This window comes from Vidua chalybeata, chromosome 4 (assembly GCF_026979565.1).
Source record: "Vidua chalybeata isolate OUT-0048 chromosome 4, bVidCha1 merged haplotype, whole genome shotgun sequence".
Taxonomy (NCBI): Eukaryota; Metazoa; Chordata; class Aves; order Passeriformes; family Viduidae; genus Vidua; species Vidua chalybeata.
The window spans coordinates 28,715,817-28,738,202 of NC_071533.1; the positions used below are offsets into that span (position 1 = coordinate 28,715,817).

The window sequence follows — 22,386 nt, forward strand, 5'->3', positions numbered from 1 at the left end:
CTTGTCCAATCCTCAGATGGAAAGGCTTTCTTCGGACAACCAATGACTGTGAAATCTTGTGTCCAGAAACACAGTCCCGCTGATAACAGCATGTCAGCTGAAGACAATGTCCCCACCCCCTGCCCTATTCAGTATGTCACATTATACTTGGGAAGCATAATAAATTCCAAGACAAAGCAAGGCAGTGCGGCTTTTGAAAAGGTACAAATTACTGATCTCCAAGGCTCTCACCTGCCTATTTGAATGGTAATATTACACTTCACTAAGTTCTTTAGAAAAGCATGGATTATAAAAAAAAAAAAAAAATCAGGTATTATATCATCAGCCACTTTCCAACAAAATACGTGTTTGAAATAAAAGGCACAGACAAAAGAGGTTGAACTCTGCAACAGATTTTGCTATGAGACTCTGAGATTAGAGATAACCACGAGTAATGTTAAAGCAATATTTATATTTGAAATCCCAAGTTAAAATAGACAACTCACAAGGGTTGCTGCAGCACAGCATTAAAACTGCATGTTAGTATTTTAAAAAGAGCATGAGACAAGATAACCTATAGAAGTAAGACAGAATTCTACAAATCTGAATCATTATGACATTGTGCAATACAAATGGAATGGAATTTCAAGTCAGAAATTAGAAAAAATAGCTTTTTAGCAGCTTTATGCAGCCAGAGTGTTTCCTAGACCCAAAAGGTAGAGGGTTTGAAAAACATACTGTATACCATCTGCCAGAGAATTAAAGCCTCTAACCACAATGCTGTAAGAAAAACAGGAAGAAGAAGCAGTCACAAAAAAGAAAAAAAACTCTTTGTGCTGCCTCCTATGTGTAATTTTAATAAGCCTCCAGTGAGGAAGGACACTGGGCCATGGAAAATGCCAGATCAGATGGCAGGTAAGATGGAAGGTTCATCTGAAAACATCCTTTAAAGAACTGCTGTAAAGTGCAGGAGGAGGGTTGGAGTCCCCATCCACCACCAAGAGCTTGGTCCTCCCCCCACCGTGGCTTCTCCAGCTAATTGCAGAGGGTGACAGGAACCACAACAAAACCAGACCTTTCCTCAAGGAGTCCCCTTTACTTCAGCATCTTGCCTTCACACAAGGGTAAGAAGGAGGGTGAGTACACACAGCCATGTACTTCCTGCCTATTTCCTTGGATGTAGATGGGGAATTTTTTAAAGCAGTATCTACATCTCATCATACTGCTGATTTTTCCTTTCACAGGTGTTTAATTGCTTTTTGAATGATATTCAGCTTTGGGAATTCAAAACAACCTGCAGCAAGAAGTTCCATCATGCTACTCACATGATGGGTCTTGTAAGAGAGCTGTTCTGTGAACCCCAGCAATGGAGTAAATGGAGTTCAAAGCAAAGGTGCAACTGGTTATTTCAAATATAGGCCAGGAAGGTTAATCTAGCTTTTGAAAGAACTTATGTCTATGTTAAGGAAAGCTTCCTCATGAGACAAAGCAAATGACACGGAAATATGACTGCCTTTGACTTGCTACCACTCTCCAGCTTCGTCAGAAGAGGGGCCTGTCCATCACAGGCAACAGCCTTTTCTAAGCCATGGTACATGTTCCTCTTTTTTTTATTTTAATGATGATAAAATACTGGGCACAGTTGTGAGTGTTTCAAATCAATGGTAAGTGAAAAGCTCTGGCCAGCATGTGAGGAAGAAAAAAAGATCCTTTATTACTACTGCATTGTTTATGCAACAATCTCAAACAGCTGGATTTCCTGCAGTAGAGTTATTGGCCTGTATTATATCAACACTTTAGAGACATAACCAGATTAAAATACCTCTTTGCACATTCTGGTTTGGCAATGCATCTAGTAGTCCTAACCAGGCTTTTGAACATACTAGGTTAGAGAAGAGTAATAACATTTTTTCTTTGTGCTCAGTAAGTTAGTATTTTATCACACAAAAGCTGTTTCCTCTAATACTTTGAATAGCAGAAGCATTACTGTCCAATGAAAAAGGAAAGCTGTGGCTCTTGATTTAGGCATGTCCCCCCCCGTATGCCCAATTAGATCAGTTAGTTTTACTAAGCAGTATTTTTTTTTAAAAAGGCATTTACAGACAGGGTTGGAATTAATGCAGTTTTTGAAATTCATCATGGTTCTACACTGATTAGAATTAGGAAAATATTTTCTTGTAATTGGCTAACTTTATTACTCTCAAAGAGCCACTGTATTTTGCAAATCAAAACCTAAAATCATATAAGCACTTACAGCACACCACCAGGTCTGTTAAAAAAAAAAAAAATAAAAGGTCAAGTGAGATCCGCAGGCTCTGTGGGATGAAGAGGAACCCCTTGGCCATTGGAGCAGGCAGCTGGTGGGATACCACAGAGCCGAGAGGGGTCTGGCTGATGGCATTTGGGAGAAGTGGGTGGCACTGGCCGCAGGACCGACTGCTGCTGGCACAGGCTGTGCTCCCACCAGAGGGCTCTGCCAACACAGCTAACACCGCTTGGCTACACAGCTTATCAAAGGCCATCCTGCAGCAACTGGCCACAGCTACCTCATCAAATATTCATTTGCAAGCATTTGAAAACAAACCATGCGTGCATGGGCAGGGATGAATTTCAAGTTCTAAGCAGAAGTACACGAATACAGACCATCAACCTCACATAATACTTCTGTTCAAAAAATGTCAAACTGACTTTAAGCTAATAACATCTATTAAAGAGCTCCTCTGGGCGGGTTAAAATTTATAGTTTTGCAAAAGGGCATCAGCATGCCAGGTAGCCCAGAGACAGCTGGCCTGGGAATTTCTTAAGGCAAAGACAAGGTGTGAAATGGGGAGCAGAGAGCATCATAGCAAAGCAGTGTCCCTGTTCCTATCTCATCAGACAAAAGCTAATAGGGAAGCAGAAACCACTCAGTGGTATTCACTGCATCTGATGGAGTTCATTGTCTACAGCTTGCTCAGAATTCTTTAAATGAAGTTCTCTACTTGATCCCAGCTCCAGATCACACCACTGCTGCTCCATTTATGCTGGAACTAGAAAGTCACCGCTGTTAACCATAAATAATCAGTGTCTCAGATCACAGCTACCATCAGGCAGCTAACCAGCTCTCTTTCTGTTCCACTCCCAGGAGAAAACCAGTTACCTCCAAGACTTCTGATCAGCTGCTGCTATGCTGTCACTGCTGTGTCTGGCCCTAGCTGCATTCTGCAGTAGCTGATTAGCAAATTAGCAAATGCTTATTAACTATCAGACATCAGTGGCTGCTTGCACCTGGTGGTTGAACAGATCAGTAGCGGGAAGCTGGGAAAAAATAACATAATGAATCTATCTTTACAGACAAATAACCCTATTTCACTCTCTCCTAAAAGTCTTGAAATTTCAACAGAATACTGAAAAACCTATCTGAATGCATGGCAAAAATCAACTGTGCTTTTTCAATGCATCTACACTCAAAACCAAGGTGAATTCCTTTCCTATCCCTCCATACACATCAGCAAATACAGAAAACAGCCAGACCTAAAATGTCAAGCTGGACAAAGCAGGTTTTGCTTCACCATAATATCATGTCAGCTTTCCACAGTGAAGACAATTTCCTAAAAAATAACATCACAAATTAAACCAAGCCATTATTATCCAATGGCACCATATAATGGGAACAAAATGGATTCTAAACCAAACTGAAAACCTAAAGAGGTTTTTCCATATGAAGTTGTACATTATATGGAAACACAATTATAAATTTAAATCCCCAGAATACTTAAACACAGTGAAAATTTTTACTCCAGCCAATGGTCCCCTGCTTCTGACATGTGACAAAAGATCATGAGTCTTATGAACATGCAACCACAGCCACAGTCTGGGGAGGGAAAATTCATTAGTATCACAGCATGTCTGAGATTGAGAGACCTCTGGAGGCCTCTCATCCAACCTTTCGACTCAAGCAGGGTACCTAAGAGCACCCTGCTCAGGACTGTGTCCAGGTGGCTTTTACATCTCTCCAAGGATGGAGACTCCACCAGTTCTTTGGGCAATCTGTGCCAGTGTTTGGTCCCACTGAGCTCAACACCTTAAGTTTCATGGTAATCTCAGGTAATCTCCTCAGGACTTCCTGTTCTCTCTTGGCAGCTCAGGTCTAGCACCACTGGAAGTCAGGGGAGAAATCTTGCTCCGTTAGAAAACATGGCAGCTCTACATTTGACTTTTGACTGTGTGCAGACCTAACACTTGTTATTGGTTGCCTGCCCTGAAAACTTGAACTTCCATTCTTCAAAATATACATCCCACAAGAAGATTGACAAGATCTTCGTAAACAGTCCAGTAGATTATTTTCTTTTCTTTTTCAAACAAGTATTCACAATTACTCAGCAACACAGAGGACACAGGCTCTCCACCACAGTAGTAGAGACAGCAGGTGTCAAAATATCCCATTTTTCCTCATTTAGAAGAGTTTCTGGTGCCTTTCCAACCATATACTCTAAGAGCACAGGAATGCATGGGGCTGTTGGGAAAACAGAGTCCTGATGCATCTGGGAAGGCTGAGAACTTGTTTTTCTATCAGATTTGTTACTTCATCCAGCTCAGTCCATGGCCAGGGACCCAAACAGGTCCCTGAGAATGAAGACCTTGAACAAGGATGGTGCTGCAACAAGAGGGAGGGTAATGGAAACTCTGCATTTGGGCTGCCATTGCTACAAAGAAAGCAATCCAGACTTTAGCAAAGAAATAAACTCCATAGAAGTAAATTGAAATACACCTTTTCCCTGATACTCCAGGATTGCACAGACTTATGAGTGATCAACGATACGCATCCACATATACCATCCTTTTTAATCCTCTGAGGTCTTTGGAGTAATATTTCAGTATTTAAAACAGATATTCAAGTTATAATCAGAGCACAAGGCTTTTTGTGCCTCTGACAGACTGCTAGGTTTATTGGGAGGGGATGAGTTTTTTGGGTTTGGGGTTTAATACATTTAAAAATTTTTTTAGCAAACTTAAATTATATTTTCAACATGGCTGCTTTGGAAGGGTCCAAAAATACCATTAAAATATTCATCAATTCCTTCTTCCCCATTTAACTTTTATTATGTGTAAACCAGCAGGTGACACTAAAATATGGAGTTAAATCAGAGAAAGAAGATTTTTAATCATCCAAATAGCACAAGGTTGAGGGAATAACTGCCCAAAAAAAAAGTCAATGAAAAAACAAAGATATGTTGAAATAATATTGTTTGGGAAAAGGCATTTTTAACTAAGTACTCCGAGAAACACATGAGAATAAAGAGGAGCAAAAAATAACAATTTCAGGTTTTATTAATAATTTTATTATACTTTATTTCCCACTTGTTTTGGGTTAATTTCTTTATGCCTCTTGCACTTCTCTGCTCAGCAGTCTCTCACAAGTAAATGGGCTGATTTCCTAAGCTGTCTAAATAGGCTCAACCAAAAACACAGCAATACCCTAATTTTAAGCTCTTGTCATGGATGAAAAACACTAAAGCAACGCTATCATATGCAAGTGACAGAAAAGCAACTCAGAAGATAATGCCTTCAAGAACAAGTTCCAGCAAGGAGGAATGTTGCCAAGAAGGAAAGGTCTGGTGCCTTACCTCTGGCTCTTCTATGAGAGAGTCAGGCACTGTGCATGTGGGCTCAAATTAGGCATTTGTAACTGAAATTCAAAAACTGAAAATAACTCTGCTAATAGTGACATCTTTCAGGGATATATTTTAAGAGGGAGTGTGCAAGTTATAGAAATAAGCAAACATCATTTGGTTTTGGCCACATCTCTACCAAACCACTGAGCTAACAGCATCCTACCTGGAACATGTTTCAGTTAAGTGGACAGAGCTCAAATGCAGAGCATTCCTGATTTACAGCTCATGAGAAAAAAGCCTCTTCTAAGGCCTGGCAGAAAAGCACTACGTCAAAAAATCTGCAGCTTTATACAGTACAGATTGGCAAAACCTCTGCTAGGTCTTAACTGATAGAAGACATTCTTGTCTATTAAGCCATCAGTTCAAAGCACATCTATTACATAAGCATATACAAGACACTGCAGTTACCAAATGCTGTCTTCATATCGAGGCATAAATTACACACATTGCACATTAGGGTCTTGGTCACTAAGAAGGATTAGGTGGTGTATCAAAATGGGTCTTCAGCGCATGTGCAGTTATAGCACCAGTAAGTTCACGTTTGACACATACCAATTCTTTTTCTCAGAATGCCTTTTTTCAGAGGTGATGGTCTATTGGTTAAAACAATGCTACCACATTTCCTATATAGTAGTAGATTGATGAAAAAAAGTCCCTTTGTCAGAGGATATTAAGTGTCTTAGCTCTTAAATCATTAGATAAAATCAAAAATTAAGCCAAAACCAAAAAAAACCTTGTGATAATCCATACAAATCCATACAAATTTTACTTTCAACAATGCTACCACATGCTACAATATAGTTTCTTCTGAAATAATAGATCTGACAAACATTCTAGAATCTGTTCTCTTTAGTGGACCCTGTACAAGTAGTTTTAGTGCATGCTACTCATATAAACACCACACACACATCCATTTTTTATTCTTAGTGTGAAAAATTAGTATTTTCACTACAACTATACTATTTTAGAATGCTGTACTTATCTTGAAGACACCACCACTCATCTGTCATGTTTTCAGACTGAGATTGAAAAACTTAAAAAGATTGCAGAATATCATGTCAAGTGACTGGCAAGAAAACCCAAACCTTCAGCAATTCAAAACACACTGGTGTGATGAAAAAATTTAAGGGGTTCAGGCTCATCTTTTTACGAAAGTTCAATACTCATGACATCTTTTGTGAAATTACATATGGAAAAGAAATCTGACCAGTTTTTTTCCAGATCCTTCCCCATTATCCACCCCTTCATGCTTATAGCAAAAGCAACATTCCCATGGCTCTCCCCTTCATTTCTTATATTAATTCCTGCTATCAGCAAAAATAATCATCCACTGTAATTCCCACTACTTTAGCCATGCTCAGTATTAATAACTAATAAACTGCTCCATTTTTCAGCCAGAATTACTTTCTCATTTCTGTAACATCTCTGCATATGCATTTTCTCTCCAGGATTTCAAGGAAAACTTTCTGGAGGAAGACAAAAGACTAAGAAACTCTTTGTCAAAGACTTGAGTACAGTACAGGTGGATAGATAGCCAAGCTGCTCTCATATTACTGCATCTTTTTCAAAAGCCAGCTCCCTACCCTCCCTTTCCAAACAATATCCACAAACAAGTAAATCACTCAATTCCCCAGAATATTCTCTAAAGAGAAACCACAGAAATACCTGTAATAACTTACATAAAGCATGGAAGAAAACTAGCAAGAAAAATATAAATTGTAACTCTCAGGAAAGCTATACTGTATAAAGGCAAGCTCCAAAATTATGCTTCATCAACTCATCTTTCTCTGAAAAGAACTCTAGAGTAAATACAGGCAGACTAAATTCTGCCATTTCTCCAATTTTCCCACTGTAGATAAAACATGCTAGCAAGCTGGGGACAGTGTGTCTGAAAATCCACAGCTAGATTTAAAATTGAAGCATTTATTTTAACCAAAAAATCTATATTCTCTTAGCTACAGCAAACATGACAGATTTTATATTAACAAATTGTACAGATTTAAAGAAGTGGGGGGTTTTAATGTTTGCTAGAAAATGAACAGGAGACATAAAATGCATATTTGTGCCAAAGTTTTTTTTTTTACTGAAGAGTACAATCATTCCTCTGTATGTCTGAAGCTGCCCTGTGTATCTAAACTTACTCTACAACCTTGAGGAAACACAGGCTGCCACCTCATAAAAAATGCACGTGTTGCCATGCTTGCCCTGCAGCACACATCCTGGAAGGAACTCAACTCCAGTTAAATCACTCCTTTAGCTCCTAGACAAAAATACAAAACATTTCCTTTGCCTGCTGGGCCCCAGAGTAGTGAGCAGAAGGGAGGAACTCTTTTATAACTGGAGGAAATGGGGCAAACCTGTCAAACACACAGCAATGAAAGAGCCAACATATATTTATGAAACACTTAAGCAAAGTACAGCAAGTAAATCCTTAATAACAGAATAACAAAACAGAGGCAATAGATTTTGTTATAATGAACCATTTTGTCACAGCAAAAAACACAAAACTGATCTGTCAACAATTCAGTTTAAACATTTTGGAAAACATGCATATCTGGGCAACAAAAAAGACAGCAACAAAATAACTCCCCAAAATTAACCCATTTGCCTTCCTGCTGTGGTCAAATTTTCCCTCATCATGATTTTTATTTGCTAGCTAAGAGTCAAAAGACAGTTGTAAAATAAAGGAAAGTTTGGTACAAATCAGGGGAAGAAAGGAGACAATGCCCTGACTGGAAAGAGGATATGTGGATTGAGATCAAAGACTAGTACTGGTATCCCAGAGTAAAAAACAGCTGCTTAGCTTGGAACATTCTTCCCCTCCCTTATCCTCCCCATCAGATTTTATGATATAGATATTATTTACTTACATACAATGGTTCCATTTGTTTTGTCTTATTTTTAAAAGTAACCTTTTAACACCTTTTCTGAAGATGTTTGCAGTAGCAGTGCTCAGTCACAGTAACTCAACTCAAGCTTCTCCTGATCTGAGTCATGGTAGGGTCTCCACATATTCACTTAGGCAAAGAGCAGTTCTGTGCCCTAATGTGACTAAGAGCATATTCCAAGATGAAAGAAAGCTGCAGTTTACAGAAAATTATTGAAATCTAAATCTGCAAACTGCTATCCTCATTAAAAAATAACTATTAAAACACCAGCTGGGGAAAAATTGAATTTTCTATTTACACTCAGGCACTTTCTGCTATTCCTGTTGGAATAACATACCACAAGACAGAAATACGGCAATAAAAGTATCTACTGCCAATGTCCTGGAGGTCTGAGAAAGGTTACATTATTTACCAGCAATGACAGAATAATTAAATACTACACACAACTCAAGTTCTGTAAACATTTTCAGTCCCTTCTATCAACCTCATTGTTTTAAATGCTTTACTGGTTAAATGCATAATAGAACAAACTATTTCAGTTTGACGGGACCTACAGTGATCTTGTAGTTCAACTGCCTGACCACTTCAGGGCTGACCAAAAGCTAAAGCCTGTGGTTAAGAGCATTGTCCAAATGCCTCCTACGCGGTGGCAGGCTCAGGGCATTGACCATGTCTTACAGAAGCCTGTTCTAGTGTATGACCACCCTCTCAGTAAAAAATGCTAACATGCACTCTAAAAACCTCCCCAGGCACACCTTTGAACCATTCCCATGCTTCCTGTCACTGGATCTCGGGGAGAAGAGCTCAGAACCTTCCTGTGCACCTCCCCTCCTTAGGAAACTTGAGAGAGCAGTGAGGGCATCCCTCAGCCCCCTCTTCTTTGAACTATACAAACCCAAATTCCTTACCTGCTCCTCAAAGGTAAGAGGATTACACATACAATTTCTTCAAAAGAGTAATTTATTGCCCTAAATGACAGTATAGTTCATGATAAAGACTAGAAACAAAATAGCACCACAGGAAAAAAGTCTGAGAGAAGGCAAGAGATAGTAGCTCGTTAATTAAAGAGCTTCAGTTTACCAGACTGCTGTCATTATAAGGAGGACATTCCTTCTTCAACTTCATGCCCAGCAAGTTTCATCAGATGCAGTACAGGGCTGCCTGGTCAAGACATACCCTGTACAAGGTGACCGTGGACACCAGTCATCAGTCCTGCCCAAATGGAAACTAATGATACACCATATACACTTTACTGCTACGGGAAAATTACGTGCAAGAACTCTACTGTCACAGATATATCCATAAATAAAGCATCTTCCAAAACAGGTGCTCCCTCTATTGCTGGACAGAACGGAAATATGTAAACTGCACATATCCTCATCACGACAACTCTGTAGGTTTCTGTGTAAATCTGCAGTAAAAGACAGTTTTATTGTGTTCTGCATGAAGTAGGAGAAAATACTGCTTTCTCACTCACTTTCAGAAATCTCACTAGATTTAAAGACTCTGCGTACCTCAAATAATACAAAATATAATTGGCCAGAAAGTATTTCTACATTCCTCATTCATCACAACCATTAATGATTTTAAAAATACTAAGGAAAATATGTTTAAGTGATCCTCTTATTTAGGTAATGTAATTACCAGCAGTTCCTAAACCAGCCTATTTTTCCAATAACTTTATTTCAAAGTTATTCAAAGATACAGTTCATTGTTATCTTTCAAAAAAGTAGTATATTAAATCTCCATTTAACCTAAAAGGAAAGACCATGCAAGAGTTGACACAGGTTCTCTCTACTGTGCCCTAGGTGTGTTAGTTCAGTAGGAGCTAACTCAGTATTACCACTCCTCCCAGAGAGAACATACCATCAAGAAGAAATCATACTGTACCTTCCCCACACCAGTTTAGTATCCCTGCCTATCCCTTTCTAGAAAAGCCCAGTTACTGAAGCAGGAAATGGTGAGATTATTACTGACAGAACTTGCTTCCTGATGCTGACTCTCCTTTTTGCCATCCTCTGAGCATCCTTTAGCAGAGCAAAGACAGGTTATAAGAGAATTGGGTCTGTCTTCAGAGAGCAGCACAATGAAAACTGCAGGGAGGAAGAACAAACACCCAGAGAAAGGACAGCTCTTGCTGGATCACACTGTGCCATTAAAACAGTTCTAGCCATAACATCCTTTACTGCAATCAAAATGGTTTTGGATTTAGATAAAGGACACAAGGAAAGGAACAGGCAAGGAAATATTCAAAGAGAGGGAGCACAAAAATTTTCTGGATTCTCTTTGTCCATTCAACAGTCACACCAGCAGCCCCGACCCTTGGCAGTGGGCTCTCAGGAGTCCAACAGTCTAAGATGTCAGTCTGCCTCTGGTTTTTGTCAGGCAGATTTTACAGTTACCATTTTGGTCCAAAGAGAAAGTTATACTTGGATATAGAAGCCCACATAACTCTTGAGCATACAAATGGCGCTTCACAAGAAAATTTCCCTCAGTGGTGTCCTTCAGCAACTCAAACCACACTTGGAAGTATGATACTTTCAGATTCTGGGCAGGAGGACTCCTAGCCAGCAGTTAAGAAGGATCCCAACAAACAGCCATACTCCTTTTTTCCTTCCCCTTTTACTTACCTTCTCCAAGATGCTGCTCCCAGCCTCAGCAAAGACAGAATATCCTCTATAGAAATTACAGCCACATACAGCAAGAAGCCACAATGCAAGCAAGTAATAAATTATTTTCCTTCTGATCTGCTAGCTGTTCAGGAGAAAAACACTTACTTACTGTCTTGCTAAGTGCAGGCAGACAAAAGTAGGCAGATTCTGGAGATGGAGCTACATTTGCCCTGCCAGTGAGCAGGGACAGGTTTCCCTGCATAGCTCAACATGATTTCAAGAGAAGAGAGATCCATGAAAGATGATTTACTGGATAATTAGACCAACAATTTCTAGAATACTGATCAGAATTCTCATCTAGCTCCCTGAGGATAATGCACCATTTGAAAAGGCATCATTTAAAATACTTACCTTTTAGATTTGTGGGGAAGATCAGCAATGCAAACACAGAAATGTTATTCTCTCCATTCTTAGACAAGTATATTTAATCTTCTACTTATGTACAATGGTGGTTTGGGTTTTTGCTCTTTCCATTCCTCTACTTTTATAATAAATTCCTTTTTCTTGTGCATATAGGAAAGAAATTTGTCTTTCTCTACTCGAAAGGCTGCTCACAAAAGATTTTTAGCTATCACTTCTAGAAAGTAAGTAAAATCTGCACATCTCCTTTCAAAGTAAAGGTTATTTTTGTCTGTTCTGCCAGATAGAATAAATCCTTCACTTCCAGGGCAATAGATGACAAGAGACTAACCAGCAGAGCCACATATGAAACAATATATAACTGAGAAAATAATGCCTCTTCACACAGGTCTGCCTTATACACATTTTAACAAGAACAAAAAACTAAGTTTGTTTACAATGGCAAAATGGACACCCAGGATGGTTCTGCAAACTGGCAGCAGTCAGCATCAGACTATCTGTTCAATTGCAGCACAAAATTGCCTTTAACATGCGAGATTTACCTTGCAGGCAAAGGTAGCTGAAATGTAGACTCTCTGCATTCATTCCTGCAATAGGCCTGGCCACAGCAGGAAGTCTGTCCTGAAGAAGGTTAACTCAGACTGACCATACACTCAAGTGAGCCCTTTACTGCCCTGTTTAACAGTAGATGGAAGTCAAGGTGCCAGTGCAGCCTACAGCCTGCCTCACTCTTGAGCAGACTACTGAGAGCCTACCACTCCAGGGAAGCCCACAGCAGGAGATCAGGCAGGAGCAGAACACACACCAACCTGCCTTATGACTTTGGGCAAGTCAGTGACTGCAAAGGAGTATTTAGCTACAGAAGTCATGGTGCTTAATCCTCTAAGTAGAGTCTTTTATAGTAGTAATTATTAATATATGGAAGTAGCAGAAGAAATGTGATCATCCAAAATTACTTACAAAAATATTACTAAAGGCTGGATTTTATTAATCAAAAAGATAGATTCTCAGTTCTCAGCTACTCAGAAGGAAGATTCTTAAGGCTCTGCTCTCCTTTTCCACTGTTTGTAGGAACAGAGCTTGTAAAGGCAACGTGCATATTTTATTGAGTCCAGCTCACTACATGAATCTATTCAAAAGCTTTTTAGAGATTAATAGCCCAATTTCCCTGGATTGGATGACATCACATGTTTAGGTTTTGTTACTTATGCCCCCTCCCATGTTACCTTCCTGAAAGTAAAAGTAGACTGCATACAGAAAATGAAGGAATTCTTTACAGAATCAGTCATTTGTCATGAGAAGCTGCTACTTTAGGGCTGACAGTGGTAGATGTGAGGATCTGAGAGGTATTTAAAGGTACTGATACGCATTGCAGGAGTTTGAATTTTCAGGTAAGAAAAAGCTCCTCTATCAAGTCTATTAGGTTTATTCCTGAGAACAACTGGCAGCCTTATCAGTCACTTGTATGACCTGGGTTGGCTATGCCAGACACATCCACATAGCAAGAGGTAATGACTTTGTTGAAGGTGGCAGTCAGATGAAAGTTGCCATGAGTTTGCTACTTGTGTAAGGACAGAGCTGTTTGCCTGCCCGGACTGAAAGAACAAACTGAATTCTGAATTTATGCCAAAATGTTGAAGCCATTATACAAAATAAACATCAAACAGACAAGTACAACATTGTACTCCTAAAAGGCAAGCAAAAACAAATTTGCAGAGCACAGGATACGGACCATGATGTTCTATGGCCAATAAATAATCAAATGAAGTTATGAACTGAAAATGCTACTGAAACAGCAAACAATACAGAAGGTTTAATTTCAAAACATAAGGGAATGCCTTCAAAAGAGTAAAGTGGTTACTTTTTAAGGTGACCAAAGGAAAATACAGGTCTAGAGAAAGGAAACGTGCCATTCCAAAGTCTGTACCCTACAGAACACGTAGCTATTTAAAATATATTCTGAAGACAACATTTCAAAATAAATGCTTGAAAACATTATAGCGTCAATCCTCTTATCTCAGTGCAGTGTGCAGTACTACACAGAATGAAGCTTCTATTCAAAATAATAGATACTTGACAAAAAAAGAACCTTATCTATGAATAAGTCTCCTGGAGATATCTTTGAGAACTTTTTTGTGTTTGTAAATTATTTGAAATGTCCTCTTATACTGAGACATTTATATAACCAGTCCTCTTCCCTGCATTCTCTAAAAAGCCTCAAATCACTGCTTGTACTCTTTGCAGAGTAAAATTCCATGCCTGTACTTTCCCAATCCCTGAAAAATTATTATATTCTCTCTGGAACATAACACTTTGCTCTTCTGCCACAACAGAAGCCATCAACCACCAGTCAGCTTTTCAACTTCCCTTGGCTCATTTACTTACTCTAGACTGGTACCTCACCACCTTCATTTTGCTCTTAGAAGATGCTTTACCTGTGAAGCTCTACAGACATTTCATTACTGCAGACAACCAGTTGCAATTTATGGATAGAAAAGACATACTCCTTTGTGCATAAATAATGTGATTTTAATATTTTACTCATTCTTGCCTTGAACACTATCTGAAGACACAACATCCTTCTCTGCTTGGCAGCACTGGCTCTCTCCACACCAGCTTTGCCTCGGTTTTTAATCAGGATGGTAATACAGAATGTGGAGACAAAATAAAAATAGTACTATGAAAAAATGGAAACTCCACAACATCACTAAAGTAAAAGAGATTTGAACATGCACCTACCTATCTGTGCACCCCCCAAGAACACTGAAGAAACCAGTACATCATTTTTATTGAAGACCTGGCAAGAAAATGCCATAAATTCACCACGACAGGTGACATTGCTAGTTCAGTGCCTCCTCTTAAGGGGGGGGAGAGCAATTCAAGCACCTGCAGATCCTCATGCTCAACCTCAAGAGCAAGTACACAGGTCAAAAACAATTCTCAAGGAAAGATGACAGACACAATATGTGACAGCATCAGAAAGGTAAATTACCCCTATCAAATCTTTGATGCAATGGTTTAAAGCAAAACACAGGACACATTATCCATGCAGATAACTGGGGAATAATTAGTTCAGATGGGGATTAATACAAGTATTACAAAAACAACAAAGAACCTGAATGGCAGACAAATCCTGTTATCATTAAAAAAAACAAAACAAAAAAAAAAAACAAAAAACAAAACAAAAACAAAACAAAACAAAAAAAAAAAAAAACAAAAAAAAAACCAAAAAAAAAAACAACCCAAAAAACCCACCAAACAAAGCACTGAGTTCAAAAGTAGGGGGCAGACTACTCTCTGATTCGAATTACTTATTCCCACTAACTTCAATTCAGTGCCAGTCCATGCAGTGCTCTGGCAAGGCTGATCACTTCAATAGTTATGGCAATATCAAGGCTGCCATTAAACTGAATTAAAAGACCAAGGTAAAAAAAAAAAAAAAATTGTGAACACAATCAAATCCATAAAGTCATGATGTGACAAAGGACAGACAGGTAATCCAGAGCCATCAACAACCACATTCTCTGTGCCTATGGAAGGAACTCAAACAGGCCAGATAAGGTTAGGGAATTCTGCTCCAGGGATATCCAACTACAACATTACTTCATTCAATATTTCTTCAAACATGCAGGAAGCCAGGAAGCCTTTTGTACATCACAATTCTTTACTAGTCCTTGCATCTTTTGCATATTTATACTGAGTGCCAACATCTTTTTCCTTTCTGAAAAAAAAAAAAAATTACTCTGCTCTGCCAGTGTGAAAGAATCAAGGTCAGATTTGTGATCTTGTAGGCCACCAAAGTAGTAACAAGATGATTTTAAACAAATTAAATATCAATTCACTCTGCATTTATTTGCACCCTTTACCTTCAGTCCTCCAAGCTAAATTCAGTTCTTTTCCTTTTCATCTGAACTTGTTAAATTGTATTTATATTTTTCCACTACTGAGAAGCTTAGATGATAAAATGACTATTCCAGGTCTGCAAAATAATATAGTTAGAACACTCTAAAGTATGCTTAACTTTAAACATGCATGTGAGCAGCCCTACTGACCTTGATATTCTCATGTCTAACGAACTTTGGTGAACTGCAGCTACAAAGAAAAGCTATCATGTTTCTTCACCACAAAAAGAAATAAGTGCCTTACTCTTCAGCTCAAGCACATAATCAATTGCTCTGTCTGGTACCATTATCACAGCCAGCCTTCCTTCCTCGAATGTTTTACACATGCATTGTATAGTGGTGGAGGAGCACAATAACAATAATAGAGTTATCAGTCTCTCTAAAGCATTCAGTAGTCTATAGGAAGAATAAGCAACTCTGAGTACTGAATTATGAAAATTTGGACTCTTCCTGCATTTGCATCAAGTACCAAATCCTCTCCTCTTCTAACAAGCTAGCAAAAGCTAGCTTTCAACTCTGTATGATACGGACTCAATTCATTCAGACAATTTCATTTCAAACCTCTCCAACCTCTCCTTGAATGCCAAGCTGGGGGAGGTATACTTCAACCCTCTGGAGACCACTAGAGGAGGAGGAAAACAAGGGAAAAAATAAGGACTTGTTTCAGACATGACTTTCTCCAAGTATATAGGTACTTACAAACAGAGAAAGAAGCTGTTCTAGAGATGACAGTCAGGGAACAGAAACAAAATAGGAAAAAGACAGAGCTGGTCCCGGACAACAGAAAGAAGAGTTAAAGACAGGAACTACTTTAATATCAAGAGAGACATTAAGAATCCTCCAGGTGAATTAAGTGTGTAAATATTTCCTTGGTGCATAGCACACCTCACTGGATACCATGAGCATATGTACAAACAGAAGAAATAGTAAAAGTAGGGATTTTGCATCCAAATCTATTCCAAATATTTAAGGCACCCTGGACTGTAGTTATAAAACACTGACCACTGACATACTGCCTTGTTACAGATACAGCTCTTCAAACTACCTTCACCAGTAGTAAGGCCCTGCTCAAGGCAGTCTTTCTCTCCCAAGACTGTACTGAGAAGCAGGGCTTTTAAAACATATTCACCTGACAGCTATGATACATGCAAACAAGATGGTAAGGTGAATATATTCAGGACCTGGTGACATTCCTCAAAGTCTTCACCCTTCAAAACAACAGCAAGAGCCATCACACCTCCATACTTCATTTGCTTAGCAAACACCTGCAAAGACCAAAGGAATGAGAGCAACAGCTGTGCTGCAACATGCAGCATACAGCTGTGCTTATGCAATACACAAAGGCCAGCAAATTCATACTGATGCCATTCTTCAATTTGTTAAAAAAGCTTTGACTGCTTCAATAACAAAGAATAGCATTATATCTAGCATGGCAGGAACAAATTAATTAGGGACAATAAATCTGTCATTAACAGAATGAAAAAGTGACTGAAAAAACCTAATCCTCTAAGGAGAAAGTATCTTTGGTCACACATAGAAAGACTTCCCCTTATTTCTGCCAAAGGCAATGCCAATCCATACAATTAATGTAAAAGTCTGGGTTAGTTCAACGACCAAGAGTTTAAGCAGAGGGTTGTAACAAGACAGGCTGCCAAAGGTGTCTCCGATACTTCTGAACTCTGGCCTATCTACATAAGCATTTAATTCTACATCTAGAGAGGGCTTTCAAAGTAATCATAATCCTGACTTACTGCAGTTTTGTGCATATGCCATAGCAGTCCTGGAGGGCACCACATTGATGCTTCAGAAAGTTTTCAAAAGAATACACTATAGAGCCTTACTTAGTAACTGCTAGTGCGTGTGCCAAGTCCACAGGGCTGAACCAGACCAGAGTTACCCTATGCTGAAAAAAACCCAAAAAACCTTCTATTTAATAAGCTGTTGACAGGAGAGATAGCAAAGGCCTCTAAGGTTTTCTGTTTCCAAAGCAGGGAACTGAACCTGTTATGCCCAGCAACACCCAATCTCAGTATTTTAAAATCTAACTTGAAAAAAAAAAACAAATATAGCAGAGGAGAAAACAGAAAGAAGATAAATGGTGAAGGAACATGAATCAGGGAAAAATAAAGAAAATTGTTTCCAGGCATATAAGCACTTTATTAGGAGAGGAGGCTAAAATTAGACTTCACCAGTATATAGAGAGGGATGGTATTGCCTGCTTAAAGCCAGCTTTTCTGACACATTCCAGAAGGCTAACAGCAGAGTATGCTAAGGGACTGTTTCAAAGTTGTCTCCCAGCACTAAGAAATTTAACCTTTATCCCACACTCCCCCACAGTATAATTGCACTCAGCATATCAGTGTGAGAAGTCTAGCAATATTTAGCTGCCCCTCCCTGCCCATCCTAATGCAGTTCAATAAACCTCCTGGAGCAAGGACTGGGAAGAATCTAATGCTTCTAAATGCTGAAACCAGCATTTGTAAACAAAATGCCTGACACAAAAGCAGGAGCCTTGACATTGCAATAGCCTTTGTCAATAGCATAATTATAAAGTCTAGCTACTTTAAAAAGGCGGTGATGCTTCCCACTGTAGCTCTTACTTCAGCTATGTCTTAAATCAAAGTGAAAATCCTACAACTTACAATTCACCAGTTGATTTATGCTCTAGACACAAGTCCTTCTACCTTAATTAAGATCTGGAGCTATCAGCATATAAGGAGCCCCAATTACTGGCTAGGACAGAAAAAAATACTAAGACCTGGACCCAGGTTACCTGTGCAACTTCAATTCTGACATCTGAGTATGTTCTCATCTGGCTGTCAGAAATATCCTTAAGATATTTCTGCAATTTTCCTACCTCCCCCCATTCCTATATGCACTTCACTAAGTTTGAGTTTGGTTCAATTCAAGCAAAGCTACAGACAAACTTTTAATCATGTAGTTTCCCAACAGCAGATTACACATTTTCCAGAGCAGAAGTGAAACAAGAAGCAGCAGTCTTGGAGAAGTGTTACTAAATGCTGTGACTGACCAACTGTCATTTGCAACATTTGGTGTTTTTATTTGGAGGAATCAGGAAATCGTAGAAATATAATTTACACAGCTTATTTTGTTTTTTGAAGAGCAAAGATCATAGCTGTTATCAGGAAAGAAATGCAAAGTAAATGCAACTAAAACCCAGTCTGAGTTTACAAAGCACATACTACAGCATACTAATTGCTTCATGTTAATTGCTTCCTTAATTTGAAATTAATATGCCTCTGACAACAGCAATTTTTTAAAAATCATCATTGTTAACCGCTTTGTCACCTTGTTAAGTGGTCAAAGGAGTTCACTAACAACTACTTAACTCTATTCACCCTATTTACATTGAATGACTGCATCATTTGAACAGCTCTTTAACAACTCATGGTCAAGCTTGCTAGTGTGTATTTGCATTGTGTCCTCAATTTCCCACCATTTTGATACCTGCCAGCATATTGTAGAGCATAGCTGGTACCTTCAGGAAGTCAACGAGAACAAATACTTCCAGCAGCAATAAAGCATACACCTTTTGGCCATAACCTGATAATAAATTCTTTGGAAATTTTGTAAATGAAAATTTTCAGAAACTTAACGTCACTCACACTAAGGTGGACTTCCTTTGGGGCAGCTAAAGGTACACCTCTGAACCCAGCACAGACACCTGCCAAATTTGAAGTTTCTGCATCAACCATGGATATATTAAAACAATTCAACAGAAATATTTGATTTTAGACACAGAGAAAATGACTTGTTCTTATTGAGCTGCCACTAAACCTTTTTATCTTTTTTTCAACTGCAAGAATGATCAAACACTAGATCAGGTTGGCAAGAGAACTTGCAGAGTCTCCACCCTTGGAGCTTTCCAATACCTGACCAGACATGGTCAGGTATTGGAATCTGCTCCAGTCAACCCTGCTTTGAGCAGGTGGGTTGGACTTGATTATCTTCAGGGGTCCCTTCCAGCTCCAGAGCTTCTGCAATTCTGTGACACCAGACCAGATTTTAGATCTCAGATATTCAAACTATACAGTACAAAAAGGACATAAACCCATTAACTTTAATAGTAGGCTTAAATGAAATGAATGCATCTCAGCAATAAATGAATCTCAGGTAATTCTGGCATCCAGGCAATTTAATATGTCTGTTAAACCCAAGGGCAAGTGACAACTAAGAAGGAAGAAATGAGATCAAGCAGAATTTTTGAAGTAATTTCAGTGCTTCAATTTAAGCAGACTTTTCTGAACAGACCTATAGCAAATTTCTATTTAAACTGCACAGCCTGACAACACTTCCTTGCTTTTCCTTTCAAATATGGGAAACTAGGACAAGCATTTATGGGATCAACAATCAGAAACAAGAAGAACATTACAGAAGAACAAGACAGGCAGGCCCAAACTGAGAAAGCATTTTTCAGCAGCCTTTCAAAAACATACCTCTGTAGGTCATGCAGCATGTTGGCATGAATACAATGCAGCAGTGTCATGCCAAATCATGTCTTTGACATGCCCATGATGTTCTCAGAAGGACCACCCTGGGTAAGAGTTAGCTCATCTAAGTCGGATTTAAAAACTGACTACAACTGTCTTGTAGTGAATATTCAAATTTACTGGTTTGTGCACATGCCCTGCAGCAAGACTAAATTGCCTACACCAAAGGGAGGCAAAAAAACCTCCCCTGTACCAATCTTCCTAGACTTAACACTTTTAAGTATCTTTGAAACAAATTTACCATACCTAACAGAACACCATTAACACTAGGCAAAGGAGTAACCTCCTGGTAAAGCATGCCACTGTAGAAAAAAACACAAGATACTCCAGCGAAAAGGAAAAACAGAAGTGGCAACATCACATTAAGCCCGGGTAGCTAGACCTTGGAAAAAACCTTCACTTTCAGCACTTGGAATGATATCTGAGGTATTCAGATGACAGTTTTCTTCTCAGGTTAGGATTTCTTTTGACACACTGGTATATAATATTTTAAAAGATCCCACCTTCACTGCAAATACACTGGTTTCTTCTTGCACCAGAAAAAGGCACAGGTGGATCCTTCTGTGCTTTCTCCATCACAGTATAAACCCATGATGAACAGCTCTATACATACTAATCCTGAAAAACAGAATGGGTGTAGAAAAACCACAACAGACAGGGGACTATGTGCTTCCAAGTGACTGCTCTTGGACAAAGGGAGGTGAGGGACGTTTTAAAAGCATATTTGTGAACTTCTAAATTATTATTCTGGCTGTGATACCAAGATCCAAAAACTGTTAGCTGAAGTACTAGCTGTGAAGCCTCTGGAAAATGTTAAGAGACTTATTGGGACAGGATGAATACCAGGAAATAAAACTTCTGGTAAGTAGTCATACAGCATGACATTTTCCTTACCCATTAAATGCAATACTTAATATCCTCAGCTTTATTTATATTTGCTCTATGTGGAGGACTAAATGCTTTCTTTAGAATAGAAAGTGCTATCCTAATTAGCATAAAATTCTGCTTTTAACATTATAGATGTTTTTGCTTACATAAGTACTAACAACCGTCACTGCAGCAATGCCAAATGAAATCTAGATATATTTTTAAATTATTACCAGACTGTAAAGCATAATGCAATAAAAATAACTAAAATTCACAATAGTCAAAATGTGTACGTGCTGAATGCTAAATGTAAAATTACAGCTCCTCTTCATGCACACTGACAAATTACTATTACATTCTACATTAATACCATTTTTGAGGAGCTGAAAGATCATGCTACTTATAATGACATAGGCTGTGTCTTTAATTACAGCTAAAACTCTCAAGAAAATCTCATGAATTATTGCAGAAAGGATCTATTTAAATTTTTTAGAGTAATATATGTTTCTTCCAAGGAGAGATAAAGCCTGAGTAAATAGTATCATTAACTGCATTCAGTATTCATTCTTTTGAAAGCTCTAATCACAGAAATTTAATAATATTTCATGTCTTACTTCTGTAGAGGCAAAGTATTTTCCAGAACAGTTAAGAATGTAAAATGGAAAATCCAAAATTCATGTTGCAAAAATGTTACCAAAAGACTACATGTAAAATGTCAAAAGGTAAATCATGCAGTTTGGTGTCAGTGGAGGTCTAACCATTTTTGCACTATCTCCAATTACTATAAGTTTTAATATGAAGATAGGCATTTTCAAATTTAGGCTGTTTTAATGTGAAAAAGAAGGGATGAGAACCTTTTTGCACATCAATATATTTATTGTTTGTTTGTTTTTTTTAATGACAAATACATTGCAGAAGAATCACGTTCTGCATAGAAGCAGAATGACTGATACATTCACATCACAGACCAAAGGGCCTTTCTGGAACGGGCAGTATTAAGTAACTGAGGTTAAACTCCAGATGGCTGTATTTCAAATTAGCCTGACAGCAATGTATACATGGCACACAGCAGATGTCAATCATTACAACAGAGGCTCATTTGGGAAGCTGAAGTTCGCAGTGCTTTTAACAAGCTTGAGTCTCAATGTGGTCAGTAGGAGACTGTCTAGCTTCCAGAGTGCACTGTGTGCAGGTGTCAAGGTTTGAGTAGCAGGAGGTGCTGCTGGGGTGGCCCCGCTGAGAAGGGCTATGGGCTTGTCCTGTGCTGGACACAGCCACTCAGAGCTGGCTCTGACAGACCCAACGCTGGCCAAAGCTGAGCCCAGCAGTGGCACTGGCAGTGCCTCTGTGCTAATGTATTTAAGAAAGGGTTAAAAACATTGCACAGCAGCTGTGAAAGAGGAGTGAGAACATGTGAAAAAAAACTGTCCTGCAGACACACAGGTCAGAGAAAGAAGAGGGAGGAGGTACTGCAGGTGCCAAAGAAGAGATTCCCCCCACAGCCAGAGCAGATCTCCATGCACACTGCAATCCATTGAGAACATTCTCTAGGA

The 22,386-nt window shown here is 38.8% G+C and overlaps 1 protein-coding gene across 2 annotated transcripts in view; it reads right to left on the reverse strand.

Moving 5' to 3' along the window:
• Positions 1-22,386, reverse strand: part of TNKS (tankyrase) — a 129,768-nt gene that overhangs the window by 63,585 nt on the left and 43,797 nt on the right. The window lies entirely within an intron of this gene.